General features: G+C 46.8%; 1 protein-coding gene across 2 annotated transcripts in view; it reads right to left on the bottom strand.

Moving 5' to 3' along the window:
* rab27b (RAB27B, member RAS oncogene family) overlaps window positions 1-14,279 on the bottom strand; it is a 207,951-nt gene that overhangs the window by 64,007 nt on the left and 129,665 nt on the right. The gene's annotated exons all lie outside the window — the stretch shown is intronic.

Here is a 14,279-nt window from a genome sequence, read left to right as displayed (position 1 = left end):
GATCAGGGTGATAGGAGATCTTCATGCAGGATAAGAAAGGACACCTGACTTTTTCAGTTAGTTGCAGTTTACGCAGGATGGAGTGATGAGGCTGCTGAGGAAAGTTTTGGAGTAGTCAAGTCTGAAGGTGATAAATGTGTAAATGAAGGTTACTGCAGCAGTTGGATGAGGTAGGGGTAAAGGCGGGTGATGTTGCACAAGTAGAAATAGGCAGTCTTGGTGATAGATAAGTTGTGGAAATTCAAGTTCAGATCAGGTTCAAAAAGGACACTGAATTTGTGCACCAGCAGATTCATCCCAAGCTGGCTACCAGGAAAGGAAGCGGAATCAGGTGCTAAGGTGCAGAGTTTTTGGCAGGAGCTAGACACGCTGGCATCAATCTTGCCTATGTTAATTTGAAGAAAGTTCTTACTCGTCCGCGACTTGATGGGAGATAAGCAGTCAGTAGGACAGAACAGTAGTGGTCATGGAGTCCATGATGGTGGCAGTGAAGTAGAACGAGGATGTTATCAATAAAACTGACCTCCTGCCTGTGAATGTCACTGCTGAACAGCAGCATGTAAAGCAGGAATGGACGAGAGCCGAGGTGACCATGCAGGGCAGGAGAAACCATCGGAGAAGATGGGCTGGCTGTACTGGGAAGAAAATGTAATGCCGTGGAGAAACCACAGAGGAGAGACATTGGAGGAATATGCTGTGGTAGATAATGTGGAACATCACCAAGAAGTAGAGAAAGATAATGAACGAATGTGCTGCATGATTACGGTCATAATCGTAAGATAAAAGTTCATGGGGTTGGGGGGTAATATATTAGCATGGATAGAGGATTGGCTAACTAACAGAAAACAGAGAGTCGGGATAAATGGTTCATTCTTGGGTTGGCAAACAGTGACTAGTGGGGTGCCGCAAGGATCAGTGCTGGGACCCCAACTATTTACAATCTATATAAACGACTTGGAAGAAGGGATTGAGTGTAACATAGCCAAGTTTGCTGATGATACAAAGATGGGAGGAAAAGCAATGTGTGAGGAGGACACAAAAAATCTGCAAAAGGCATACACAAGCTAAGTGAGTGGGCAAACATTTGGCAGATGGAGTATAATGTTGGAAAGTGTGAGGTCATGCACTTTGGCAGAAAAAAAGCAAAGAGCAAGTTATTATTTAGTTGGAGAAAGATTGCAAAGTGCTGCAGTACAGCGGGACCTGGGGGTACTTGTGCATGAAACACAAAAGGTTAGTGTGCAGGTACAGCAAGTGATCAGGAAGGCCAATGGAATCTTGGCCTTTATTGCAAAGAGGATGGAGTATAAAAGCAGGGAACTCTTGCTACAACTATACAGAGGCCACACCTGGAATACAGCGTGCAGGTTTGGTTTCCATATTTATGAAAAGATATACTTGCTTTGGAAGCAGTTCAGAGAAGATTCCGGAGATGAGAAGGTTGACTTATGAGGAAAGGTTGAGTAGGTTGGGTCTCTATTCATTGGAATTCCGAAGAGGTGATCTTATCGAAACGAATAAGATTATGAGGGGGTTTGACAAGATGGATGCAGAGAGGATATTTCCACTGATGGGGGAGACTAGAACTAGAGGGCATGATCTTAGAATAAGGGGCCGTCCATTTAAAACTGAGAGGAGTAGAAATTTCTTCTGTCAGAGGGTTGTAAATCTGTGGAATTCGCTGCCTCAGAGAGCTGTGGAAGCTGGGACATTGAATAAATTTAAGACAAAAATAGACAGTTTCTTAAACAATAAGGGGATAAGGGGTTATGGGAAGTGGGCGGGGAAGTGGACCTGAGTCCATGATCGGATCAGCCATGATTGTATTAACTGACAGAGCAGGCTCGAGGGGCCGTACGGCCGACTCCTATTTCTTATGTTCTTATAATATATGCTTTTGGTGACTTTGACAAGAGCAGTCTTGGTGCTATAAGCAGAGTGGTGAGCAGACTGAAGGGATTCGAGCAGGGAGTGATGGGAGAAGAGGAAATGGAGCCGAGTGATGACAACACATTTGAGGGCCTTAATGCCTAATGATAAGTTGAAAATAAGCTGGAAGACTGAAGAGTCGAAAATGGGCTTTTTTTTAGGCAAAGGGGTGATAATGGGAGTCTTGAAGTCCGTAACATTGAAATTAAATGCAGCAGGGAAATGAAGAAATCAGCAGATTTCAAAAGCAAAATGTTATTGTCTCCCCCCCACAGAATTCCTCTGGCCTGCCCTTCAGTTGGAGACTAGAACGTGGGTATAGGATAGGAACAGAGGGACAGGAGAAGGCCATTCAGCCCCTTGGGCCTGCTACAACTTTCAACTGGATCATATCTGATCTGTATCTTAATTCCATCTACCCTCCTTAGTTCCATAACCTTTAATATCCTTGCTTAACAAAAATCTATCTCAGTTTTGACATTTTCAATGGATCCAGCCTCAATAGCCTTTTGTTTTTCTACTCCATTTACCTGCCTTTGATCCATATCCCTTGATTAAGTTATCTCACAAAAATCTGTCGATTCAGTTTTGAAATTTTCAATTAGTCAAGCATCCACAGGCTTTTGGGGTGAGAATTTAACATTTCCACTACCCTTTGTGTGAAGAAGTGCTTCATGACATCATCCCTGAATGCCCTAGCTCTAATTTTAAGCTTCTGCCCCCTTGTTCTGGACTTCCCCACTAGAGGAAATTGTTTCTATCTATCCTCATCAATCAATCAATCAATTAATCATAGGCAGTTCCTCGGGGTCGAGGCTGACTTGCTTCCACATTAAAAATGAGTACTCAGGTGACTGATGAACTAATTTTAAACGGTGGAAGATGCCTGTGCGTGAATTCTGTCAATGTGGGGTGGCCGATGCACACCAGCCACCACACGAGCTTGATGGAGCAAGGTCTTGGTCCAGTGGTAAGGGGATCCAAGATGACTGGAGACTAGGCTCCACCGCATGTGCCAATACATACACAATATCTATCCTATAAACTGTTTTAATCATCTTAAACACCTCCCCTTAATCTTCTATACTCAACGGAATACAATCCTAGTCGATGCAACCTGTCCTCATAATTTAACCCTTTTGGCCCCAGTATCATTCTGGTGAATCTGTGCTGCACCCCCTCCAAAGTCAATATATCCTTCCTGAGGGCCGGTGCCCAGAACTGAACACAGTACTCTAAATGGGGTTAATCAACTGTAGCAAATGGATCTAAAAGGATGAAAACAAACTAAAATTAGAAAGACTGTTAAGTCTGGCAAATAGAATTATGTCTTCCGGTGTTGGATTTAAAAAAACAATTATGGTTTTATAATTTATTGAATCCACAGCACCGCAAAGAGTACATGTAGGCTCCAAAATGTGTCACAAGATCAGCAAGCACAGCATGACCGTGGAGAGGATAGTGCACATGACTCACTTTCAAACTCCTGGGAAGAGTTATTTAGAATACTTTGTTTTAAACAAGGAGCTTACTTATAACAATTTGCTATCAATGAGAAATCAAGCTTAAGGCATTTCATGCAATTTTTCAAAGAACTGGTCAGTTGGGCAGAACAGTGGCAAATGGAAATCAATCCAAAAAAGTGTGAGGTGATGCATTTGGAGAGGGGCAACAAGGCAAGGGAATACACAATAAATGGGAGGATACTGAGAGGTGTGGAGGAACAGAGGGACCTTGGAGTGTATGTCCACAGATCATTAAAGGTAGCAGGACAAGTCGATCAGGCAGTTAAAAAGGCATCCGGAATGCTTTCCTTTATTAGCCAAGGCATGGAATACAAGAGCAGGGAAGTTATGCTAGAACTGTATACAACACTAGTTAGGCCACAGCTTGAATACTGCATGCAGTTCTGGTCACCACATTACAGGTAGGATGTGATTGCACTAGAAAGGGTACAGAGGAGATTTACGAGGATGTTGCCAGGACTGGAAACATAGAAACATAGAAAATAGCTGCAGGAGTGGGCCACTCGGCCCTTCGAGCCTGCACCACCATTCAATAAGATCATGGCTGATCATTCACCTCAGTACCCCTTTCCTGCTTTCTCTCCATACCCCTTGGTCCCTTTAGCTGTAAGGGCCATATCTAACTTCCTCTTGAATATATCCAATGAACTGGCATCAACAACTCTCTGCTGTAGGGAATTCCACAGATTAACAACTCTCTGAATGAAGAAGTTTCCCCTCATCTCAGTCTAAAATGGCTTACCCCTTATATTTAGACTGTGTCCCCTGGTTCTGGACTTCCCCAACATCGGGAACATTCTTCTTGCATCTAACCTGTCCAGTCCCATCAGAATTTTATATGTTTCTATGAGATCCCCTCTCATCCTTCTCAACTCCAGTGAATACAGGCCCAGCCGATCCAGTCTCTGCTCATATGTCAGTCCTGCCATCCCAGGAATCAGTCTGGTGAACCTTCGCTGCACTCCCCACTCCCTCAATAGCAAGAACGTCCTTCCTCAGATTAGGAGACCAAAACTGAACACAATATTCCAGGTGAGGCCTCACCAAGGCCCTATACAACTGCAGTAAGACATCCCTGCTCCTACACTCAAATCCCCTAGCTATGAAGGCTAACATACCATTTGCCTTCTTCACCGCCTGCTGTACCTGCATGCCAACTATCAATGACTAATGTACCATGACACCCAGGTCTCGTTGCACCTCCCCTTTTCCTAATCTGCCGCCATTCAGATAATATTCTGCCTTCGTGTTTTTGCCCCCAAAGTGGATAACCTCACATTTATCCACATTATACTGCATCTGCCATGCATTTGCCCACTCACCTAACCTGTCCAAGTCACTCTGCAGCCTCTTAGCGTCCACCTCACAGCTCACACCGCCACCCAGCTTAGTGTCATCTGCAAATTTAGAGATATTACACTCAATTCCTTCATCTAAATCATTAATGTATATTGTAAATAGCTGGGGTCCCAGCACTGAGCCCTGCGGCACTCCACTAGTCACTGCCTGCCATTATGAAAAGGACCTGTTTATCCCGACTCTCTGCTTCCTGTCTGCCAACCAGTTCTCTATCCATGTTAGTACATTACCTCCAATACCATGTGCTTTAATTTTGCACACCAATCTCTTGTGTGGGACCTTGTCAAAAGTCTTTTGAAAGTCCAAATATATCACATCCACTGGTTCTCCCTTGTCCACTCTATTAGTTACATCCTCAAAAAATTCCAGAAGATATGTCAAGCATGATTTGCCTTTCATAAATCCATGCTGACTTGGACCGATCCTGTCACTGCTTTCCAAATGCGCTGCTATTTCATCTTTAATAATTGATTCCAACATTTTCCCCACTACTGATGTCAGGCTAACTGGTGTATAATTCCCCGTTTTCTCTCTTCCTCCTTTTTTAAAAAGTGGTGTTACATTAGCTACCCTCCAGTCCATAGGAACTGATCCAGAGTCAATAGACTGTAGAAAAATGATCACCAATGCATCCACTATTTCTAGGGCCACTTCCTTAAGTACTCTGGGATGCAGACTATCAGGCCTCAGGGATTTATCGGCCTTCAATCCCATCAATTTCCCTAACACAATTTCCCGCCTAATAAGGATTTCCTTCAGTTCCTCATTCTCATTGGACCCTCGGTCCCCTTTAGCTATGAGGAAAGATTGGATAGGCTGGGGTTGTTTTCCTTGGAACAGAGTAGGCTGAGGGGAGATTTAATTGAGATGTATAACATTATGAGGGGCCTAGATAGAGTGGATAAGAAGGATCTATTTCCCTTAGCAGAGAGGTCAATAACCAGGGGGCATAGATTTAAAGTAGAAGGATTAGAGGGGAGATGAGGAAACATTTCTTCCCCCAGAGGGTGGTGGGGGTCTGGAACTCACTGCCTGAAAGGGTGGTAGAGACAGAAACCCTCATCACATTTAAACAGTATTTGGATGTGCACTTAAAGAGCCGTGACCTACAGGGCTACGGACCTAGTGATGGAAGATGGGATTAGGCTGGGTAGCTCTTTTTCGACCAGCAGACGCGATGGGCCGAATGGCCTCCTTCTGTATCATAATTTTTCGCTGATTTCTATGAAAAAGCATTGCGATTTTAATCTTACTCGCTCAGCAGAAACCTGGCAGGTGGGCAGTTAAAATTGTCTTGGTTCTTACCTGTGCGAAACTCACCATGATTTCAACATTTACAATTTTAACCTGCTCTCCTGAGCAGGCAGCAAGGCCACTGCCCGGAGTCAACTGAGTCCTCTTTTATATTTGCAATTTGTGGCCCAATGGCATAATTGAGACCGGACTGTAATTTTAACTGAGCGGCAATCCACCTGCAGTTAAAATCGGGGTCTTCTCTTACCAAGCAGAGTTCGAGTAGTAAAACTCAATTCTGTCTGTGCATGTGCTACCCAAATGTATAAAAATATCCACACACTTATCTGTAAGTGTATGCAAGTACTCTGCAACCCTATTTGTACTTTGACTTATTGCACTTATCAAAACACCACCTCGCACACATATCATCCACAATATCGCTCGCCCAAAAAACGCCCAGAAAAAGTGGAACTGTTCTGAACGAGCGCCAACGGTGTGGCTGGCATGTTTAAATTCGCAGGTCGCTTCATTCAAAAGGCTGCTTCAACTTCGGGGGAGTTTGCATTGACTCTGGCGTTCTCCTCAGGTGAAGTGAACATCTCAATAGACATATTTTCAGACTTTGGACTATTGGCGGTTTATTTCAGGTGTATTTTAGTGAGGAAATCATTGCTTCTGATCCATCGCTATTATACTTTCAATGCAATGGGATCACCAAACAATATCTCTGCTTAAGCAGCGCTTCAGATGTCTTGACCACTCAGGAGGGGAGCTACAATACAACCCTGAGCAAGTAGCTAAATTCGTGGTAGTGTGCTCGATGCTGGTTATCACAACCTGGTTATCAGGAGGGGCCAAGAATTGCCAGAAGGCACTGATGCTCCACCTCATGAAAGAGAGGAAGAGGACGATGAGGGGCTGGATGCTGACCTAGGGCCATGCCCACGACCCCCTCCAGACTGCAGGAAAGGGCCCGTGGTGGCTTCATAGCTGCAAGACTCTTACGTGAGGAGCGGACATCCGAATGATTTGCCTGAAAGAGCGTGATGTGAGTGACAAAGCTGACACACTGCTGTGTGTGTGCAGCTCAGAAATCAATGGTGCCCATCATCTTGGTGCCAGTTAAAGTTTACGTTGATTGATGTTAAGTTGTATTTGACACTTTCATGTTAAGGAATCACCAGTGTTTAACGGTGCAGCTATCTGAGCCAATGCGCAACAAGGTTATGTTCAATAACAAAAATTTTATACCAACTTTGGTCTGAAATCATAAGTATCACAGGCAATAACATCCAACACCCGCCCACACCCCACTTTTTCCACCATTGACATCAATCAAATGTTCAACATGTCCAGCAACACAGAATACAAAGGCAAAGCAGGAGGGTAGTCCCCTGCCCCCATACATTACAACAAATTGCATACACCCAGATGGAGATATTGATGGAGATGGAGCCATCACCTGCGGACATGCACCTCACTTTCCTTCTCCACCTCCCCTTATTCTCCCCACCTCTACACCTTCCCCTCCTCGCTCCACAGCGCCTGGCTGAGGAGCTCCTCAGACGGTGCCTCATTGGGGGGAGATGAAGGCAGATGCGGTGGTTGCACGGGTATGGGAGCGGTGGGTGCCGAGGGGGCAACGTTCTCTGATACAGAAGCAAAATCTTGGTCCTTGCTCTCATCTGTCGTTTGCAGTGGTGGTGGAGAACCTAGGGGTGGAGTGCTGCGCTCGGGGACCACTGGGAGGCCTGTGGCAGCAGTGTTCCTGGCTTTCGCATCCAGGGCCTCCGCCATCCATGGAATGTACTCAGTCATGGTGCCAGCTGTCAGGATATGCCCACCAATCCTTTGATGAGCTGGTCACCATTGTCTACAGTCCTCCTGGACAATTGTACCATCTCTCCGCTGTCATGTGGTGCTCGTGGAACAGACCTGCTGCATCCATGAGACCTCCGCGGGGTCGGCGCCGTCCTGGGGACAAACGGGGTGCCCTGTGGCGAGGTACTTGGGGCCCGTACCTCCAAAGTGAAGGTGGGAATGACCGGAGGACCTATAGATGGCCTTGGGGTGGAATGGCTTCTGGAGCGTGGCGATGCAGGTTCCTCGAAGTCCGCACTCTCATCCGTGGAGAACAGACCCAGCGGATTGCCGGGCGAGAATTGAAGCTCCTCAGCACCAGATGTTGGATCGTCTGGAGAGTTGGGCCCCACACCCTCAACCTTCTGGCCTCTCTGGTCTTGTCTTGGGACACACTGGTGGCTGAGCTGCAAAACACAAATGAGGTTATTAGAGGAAAAGCGGGCGCTAGGGTGACAAGGTGAATCCAGTGCTACACACAGCATATGCATGACAAAAGCACCACCGCTCTCAAAATCATTGCAGACATCACATTTCATGACCATCAACACGTTTGCATTGCAATGATTTTCATTAGGCCATCATTATTTCTAGGACAATTTTCGAAATCATCTATCATATATGATTGTTCGGATATGAGTGGGTGTGGCATCTATTGACTTCACATCACGCAGTGGTGTAAGTTTTACTCATGTGGCATCACTTCAGGGTCTGCAGATGCGTCCGTGGCTGTCCAGGTGTGCTTCCCCGCGAGTGTGAGCACCTGCTCCTCCATCTCAGTGATGTTGCTGGGGACTGGTGGCCCCCCACCCGATCGCCTCTGCACGGACCTCATCGTCGATAGCTTCTTCTGTAAAAGGTGACAGGACGACATGGCATGAGATCATTACGTGATATCATTGCTAGGTACTGTCACAGACACTGATACAACACATAACTGACAGATGTAATCATGATTATTATGAAAATTATCATCCTTTACCTAAAGACGTGCACCGTGACCGCAGGCTTTGACTACAACATTCCCAGTAAAAGTGAAAGACCTCACATCTGATGATAGTCACTCATGACTGTTACAAATCAAATTATATAAATACATAAGTACATGTAAATCAATGTAATACTTACTCTTGTAGATCCCACAAGGTCGTTCCATCGTTTGTGGCATTGGTTGCCCTCACGAACCTCGTTGTTCGCTGACGAGACCACCTCTGCTATTTCGGTCCAAATCCTCTGGTAGGCCTTTGGGGTGGGCTTCCCATGCCCTCCCTGTGTCAAATCACCCCAGTGTAACTCGACCTCCTGCAGGAGGGAGGCACTTGCCTCGTCCGAGAACCTCCTGGTTCTTTTGCGCCCTCCAATGTGCTCCTCTCCCACCTCACTGCTCTCTCCAGCGTCAGTCTCCACAGTGTGCTGTGATGTCTCCTCCTCTCTCTCCATTATAGGCCAAATGCGGGCAAATATGTGGCTGTTAACAGCTAATTTTTCTTTCCTAACTTGCTGTGAAGCTCTAAAGTCTCCCTCCTTCCTCCCAATGCAGCCACATCACACCCAGACACGCCTTCAGTCCCTCTCAGCTCCCTCTCTCTGTCTCCTCTTCTGTGCATGCCATGATGACCCTTGACCTCCTGAATCGCGGGAATCGAGCGTTGCCATGCTAAGGACGGCCACACTTTACGGCAGAAGGTCAAAACATTTTTACGCTACCGTCCATTTCATATCGCTTGCGGTAACGCCCATTTTCAAAAATGGAGACTAGGTGCTTTGAGAATGGGCGAGAAGCCGATGATCTGAAAACCCTTTTTTAATGCCCACGCCGGAAATATCACCCATTTTTGGGCGATAAGCACAAAAGTGGAGGTTCTAGCCCTCGTTGTTTTATTAGCAAAAGGTTTAACAATCACACTACACATTATCAGTTCATCCACCAGGCTCACAACCACCTGCCTCATCATGAATTCCCTGAACCCAACTGGCTGGGGTTTTATTGAGTCTTGTGAACATCACGTGACTGGCTAAGCCACTCCCAATTCAACAAACTTGTGAGTGTACAGGTGTATACATTACACCGGCCTGCTGCCACAAACTGGGCACAGGAAGCGATCCATGGACCGGAATGGGTAGGCCCGAGGCACACTCGATATTGGGCATTGGGCCTTATTTAAGTTGGACCAGTGATTTGCGGACGCGTGCTACGTGTCCCCAGGCAACTGGCCGTCAAAGTGGATGTAAATTTTGAGTCGTGGCATCATCGGTACTTCCCCCAGGGAGGTCCGGGGGGTAGCGGGGGAAGTGTTCGAGAGGGAGGGAAGTGATCAAGAGGAAGGGGACGATCTAAATGGGAATGGGTGATCAATAGGAAGGGTGGAAATCGACAGAAAAGATACAAGAAAACAAAAAAGGAGAATTCAGATTTCTACAAGAAGGGAATTGAGGGTAGTTAAAAAAAAGGATCAGAAAAAGTGACTCGCATTCTCCTTCCCCTCCAATCGCTCATCCCCTGCAGTTTCCACAAGTGCCTGAATTGACTTCTGCTGAACCCTGGTTCAGCTCACTTGAATGGACTGGGTGAATCCCGAGCAGGACGACCACCTAGGATTCAAATCTGATTATGGGAAGGAATGCTGTGTACTGCTGTAGGCCTTAAAGATACAGAGCAGTGGAAGTTCCAGGAGATTTTTCAGCTTCCTGGCTGCCATCAGCATCTACTACTATCTGTAGATTTGACTATTCCAACGCTCTCCTGACCAGCCTCCCATCTTCCACCCTACATAAACTTGAGCTTATCCAAAACTCTGCTGCCCGTATCCTAACTTGCACCAAGTCCTGTTCACCCATCACCCCTGTCTTCGCTGACCTACATGGGCTCCCGGTTAAGCAACACCTCAATTTTAAAATTCTCATCCTTATTTTCAAATCCCTCTATGGCCTTGCCCCTCCCCACCTCTGCAGCCTCCTCCAACCCTACAAGTCTCTGCGCTCCTCCAATTCTGGCCCATTGAACATCCCCGATTTTAATTGGTCCACCTTTAGCGGCCGAGCCTTCAGCTGCCTAGGCCCTAAACTCTGGAATCTCCCCCCCACCCCCGCACAAGCTTCTCCGCCTCTCTCTCCTCCTTTTAAGACGCTCCTTATAACCTACCTCTTTGTTCAAGCTTTTCGTCATCTGTCCTAATATCTCCTTATGTCATCATCATTATAGGCAGTCCCTCGAAATCGAGGAAGACTTGCTTCCACTCTAAAAGTGAGTTCTCAGGTGACTGAACAGTCCAATATGGGAATTATAGTCTCTGTCACAGGTTGGACAGTCGTTGGAGGAAAGGGTGGGTGGGGAGTCTGGTTTGCTGCACGCTCCTTCCGCTGGTGCGCTTGTTTTCTGTATGCTCTCGGCGATTGAGCACTTCGAGTCTCCTTATGTGCCTCGGTGTCCGCTCCTGTGAAGTGCCTTGGGATATTTTACTACATTAAAGGCGCAAGTTGTTGTTGAAATCAAGTTTTGGATAAGTTACCATTTCCTCCAGCTAAACACTGAGATGAGCAAAGCCATCATCTTTGGTCACTGCCAAAAACTCAATACCATCACTACTGACACCACCTCACTGTATCAAGCAGAAGCAGGAAGTCTGCAACATAAGAAGTTAAGAACTAGGAGCAGGAGTAGGCCATTAGGCCCCTCGAGCCTACTCCGCCATTCAATAAGATCATGGCTAATCTGATCATGGACTCAGCTCCACTTACTTGCCCCCACCCCCCTCCCCTTAACCCTTTACTCCCTTATCGTTCAAAAATCTGTCTACCTCCAACCTCAGCATCCTCTTCGACCTCGGCCTGAGCTTCTGACACCATATCCTTTCCATCACAAAGAATGCCCACTTCCACCTCCGTAACACTGGCCAGCTCAACCCATCTGCTGCGGAAATCCCATCCATGCTTTAGGCACCTCCCATTCTCTACCCACTGTAATCTTTGACTCATACAAAACTCCACCGGCCATAACATATCCCACAACAAATCCAACTCACCTATCATCCTGCCCTTGCTGACCTCTGATTTCTGGTCCTCCAAAGTCTCAAATTTAAAATTCTCATCCTTGTGTCTATGTTAAAGGTGTTATATAAATGGCATTGCCCCGCCCTAGCTGGACCCCACACTCTGGAAGCTTCTTCCTGAACTCCTTTGCCTCGCCACCACATCCCTTGCATCATTTAGGACCCTCTCTACAGCCTATCTCTTTCATCAAGCTTTTGCTCATTCCTCCTAATATCTTATTTTACTCTTACGCCTCTGCTACGTAATTATAGATTATTTCTCTGGAGACGAGGGGGCCGAAATTCAGGTGGGCCAGAACGCTGGCGCACCTTTGAGTTTTTACTATTACTCACCGCTGGAACTCTTGGTGCGGTGAGTAGATCCATTTTCAGGACTTTGAATTTTTTTCAAAGTCCTACGGGAAATGGATCATAATGGGAACAGACCTTAGACTCAAAGCCAGGCTCACTGGCTGAAAATTGGTCGGAAGGCCCGACCGCCCGCCACTGTCAATCAGCATAGTGACATCACAGCGGTGTGCGTCACCACGCTCTCTTCCCGCCGTTAAAAGGGAGAGATGCGATCATTTTTTAACTTTGGCCACTGGGCCACCAGGAAGGGCTTCAGCCGGGTCAGTGGCCTGGCACCCAAGGCCAGTATTTTGTTGTCCAATCGGCAAGTTGGCCGGCAAAAAATTCTTGCACTGTGGCCGAGGCAGTGGGCGCTCTCCTTTAAGAATGGCCGCACTGCCAACCCGCAGTCATTCTGCAGAGGTGCACCGACAGAGAATCCTGTCGGTGGCACCGCGCGGTAGAGAATCCACTGAGTGAAGTGAAAATCGCTGGGTGAGTACTTTTATTGATTTTATTGGTGGTGATACCACTTGGGCAGTATGGGGTCCAGGCCGAAAAATCCCCGGCCTGAGTTTAGGTCTGTCAGCCTGTTGAGCCCAAAGCGGCGGCCATTTAATTTTTAGAAATGGCCGCCGCAAACGGACACTAACAGGTCTCTTTGAGACCCTGAATTTCGGCTCCGAGCTCTTTAAAACCTTGCCAAAGATTAAAGTTCACTGACTTTATTGTATGGTGGTTATTTTCAAATCCAGTACCTCAGTCACCAGATAGGCATCTGCTAGCTTCTTTCTTCTTAAATGTTCTCTAAACCATTGTAAATTTTACCATCGTATACTTTGTAAATGCCTTCAATACAGGTGCAGCGCCTAAAATCTGGAACCTTCGGGCCGGAGGCCATTCTGGATTCTGGGCTCTTCCGGACTTTCGATTTGTTTTCTGACATCACGAATCCGGAAACGCCTGAGCCCAGGTTCGGGTATTTCCGGATTTCGGAACGTCAGAAAGGGGGGTGGGGGGGGGCGGAGATTCCTGCAGAAGAGCTGTTCGGGCCGTTCGGCCCCGCAAGGGAAGATTTCATCAGGCAGGCCCTGGCAAGCAGGTTGTCGGGCGGGCCCCGCAGAAGAGGTCTTCGGGCAGACCCCGCCAAGGAGGAGGTTGTCGGGCGGTCCCCAAGGAGGTTGTCGGGTGGGCCGACGAGGTGGCCTCGAGGTAAGGGCAGCAGCGGTGGGACGAGGCGAGCGGCGCGAGGCAAGGCCCGAGGTCAGGCAGCGGCAGGGCCCCGAGGTCGGCCGGTCGTCGGGTCCGGATTCCGGAACATTTTATGGATTCCAGATGACCCTGCCACTGACCGGTTCGGAGTCCGGATTCTGGAACATTCCGGATTCCGGAACTCCAGATTCTCAATGCTGCACCTGTACTTCCAAAATATCTGAGAGTCCACATTGTCAGATCAATTGATGGAATGTCGTTTAAAAAAATGCTTTTGTTCCTGTCAAGCGAAACTGAATTTGCATAAAATGTATAACCTTCATAGAATTCAGAAAATTAAAACAATGCCTCACTAAGAACAGCCTACAATAGCCAGCCATGAGTGAATAGTTTTGCATATCCCCAGCTCACAAATAAGCATAATAGCATCAAAACATATTGCTTCATTTGAGGACATTTTATCGGTGCAGTACAGTGAGACTAAAAATGTAGTTTACAGTGGGACATGGAGGAGATATGAGAAGAGATAATGGAACCACTTGGGAACCAATAGTAACTGACACATACTTTTTTTTTAATCCCACAGGATTTTAGTTTTTCAGATAGTAATAATCGAATGGTACAGCACAGAAATAGGCTACTTGACCTACAAAGTTTGAGCTGGTGTTTTTCTCCGCATGAACCACTTAGTCTCGATCTGACTCCTCTGCTTATTCCCCATACTCTTTAATACTCCCTTTTGAAACAACTATCTAATTCCCTTTTAAAAGTATTTAAG

Source organism: Pristiophorus japonicus, chromosome 2 (genome assembly GCF_044704955.1).
Source record: "Pristiophorus japonicus isolate sPriJap1 chromosome 2, sPriJap1.hap1, whole genome shotgun sequence".
NCBI classification, from domain to species: Eukaryota; Metazoa; Chordata; class Chondrichthyes; family Pristiophoridae; genus Pristiophorus; species Pristiophorus japonicus.
The sequence above is the reverse complement of the archived record's forward strand: the minus strand, read 5'-3'. Positions and strand labels throughout refer to the sequence as shown.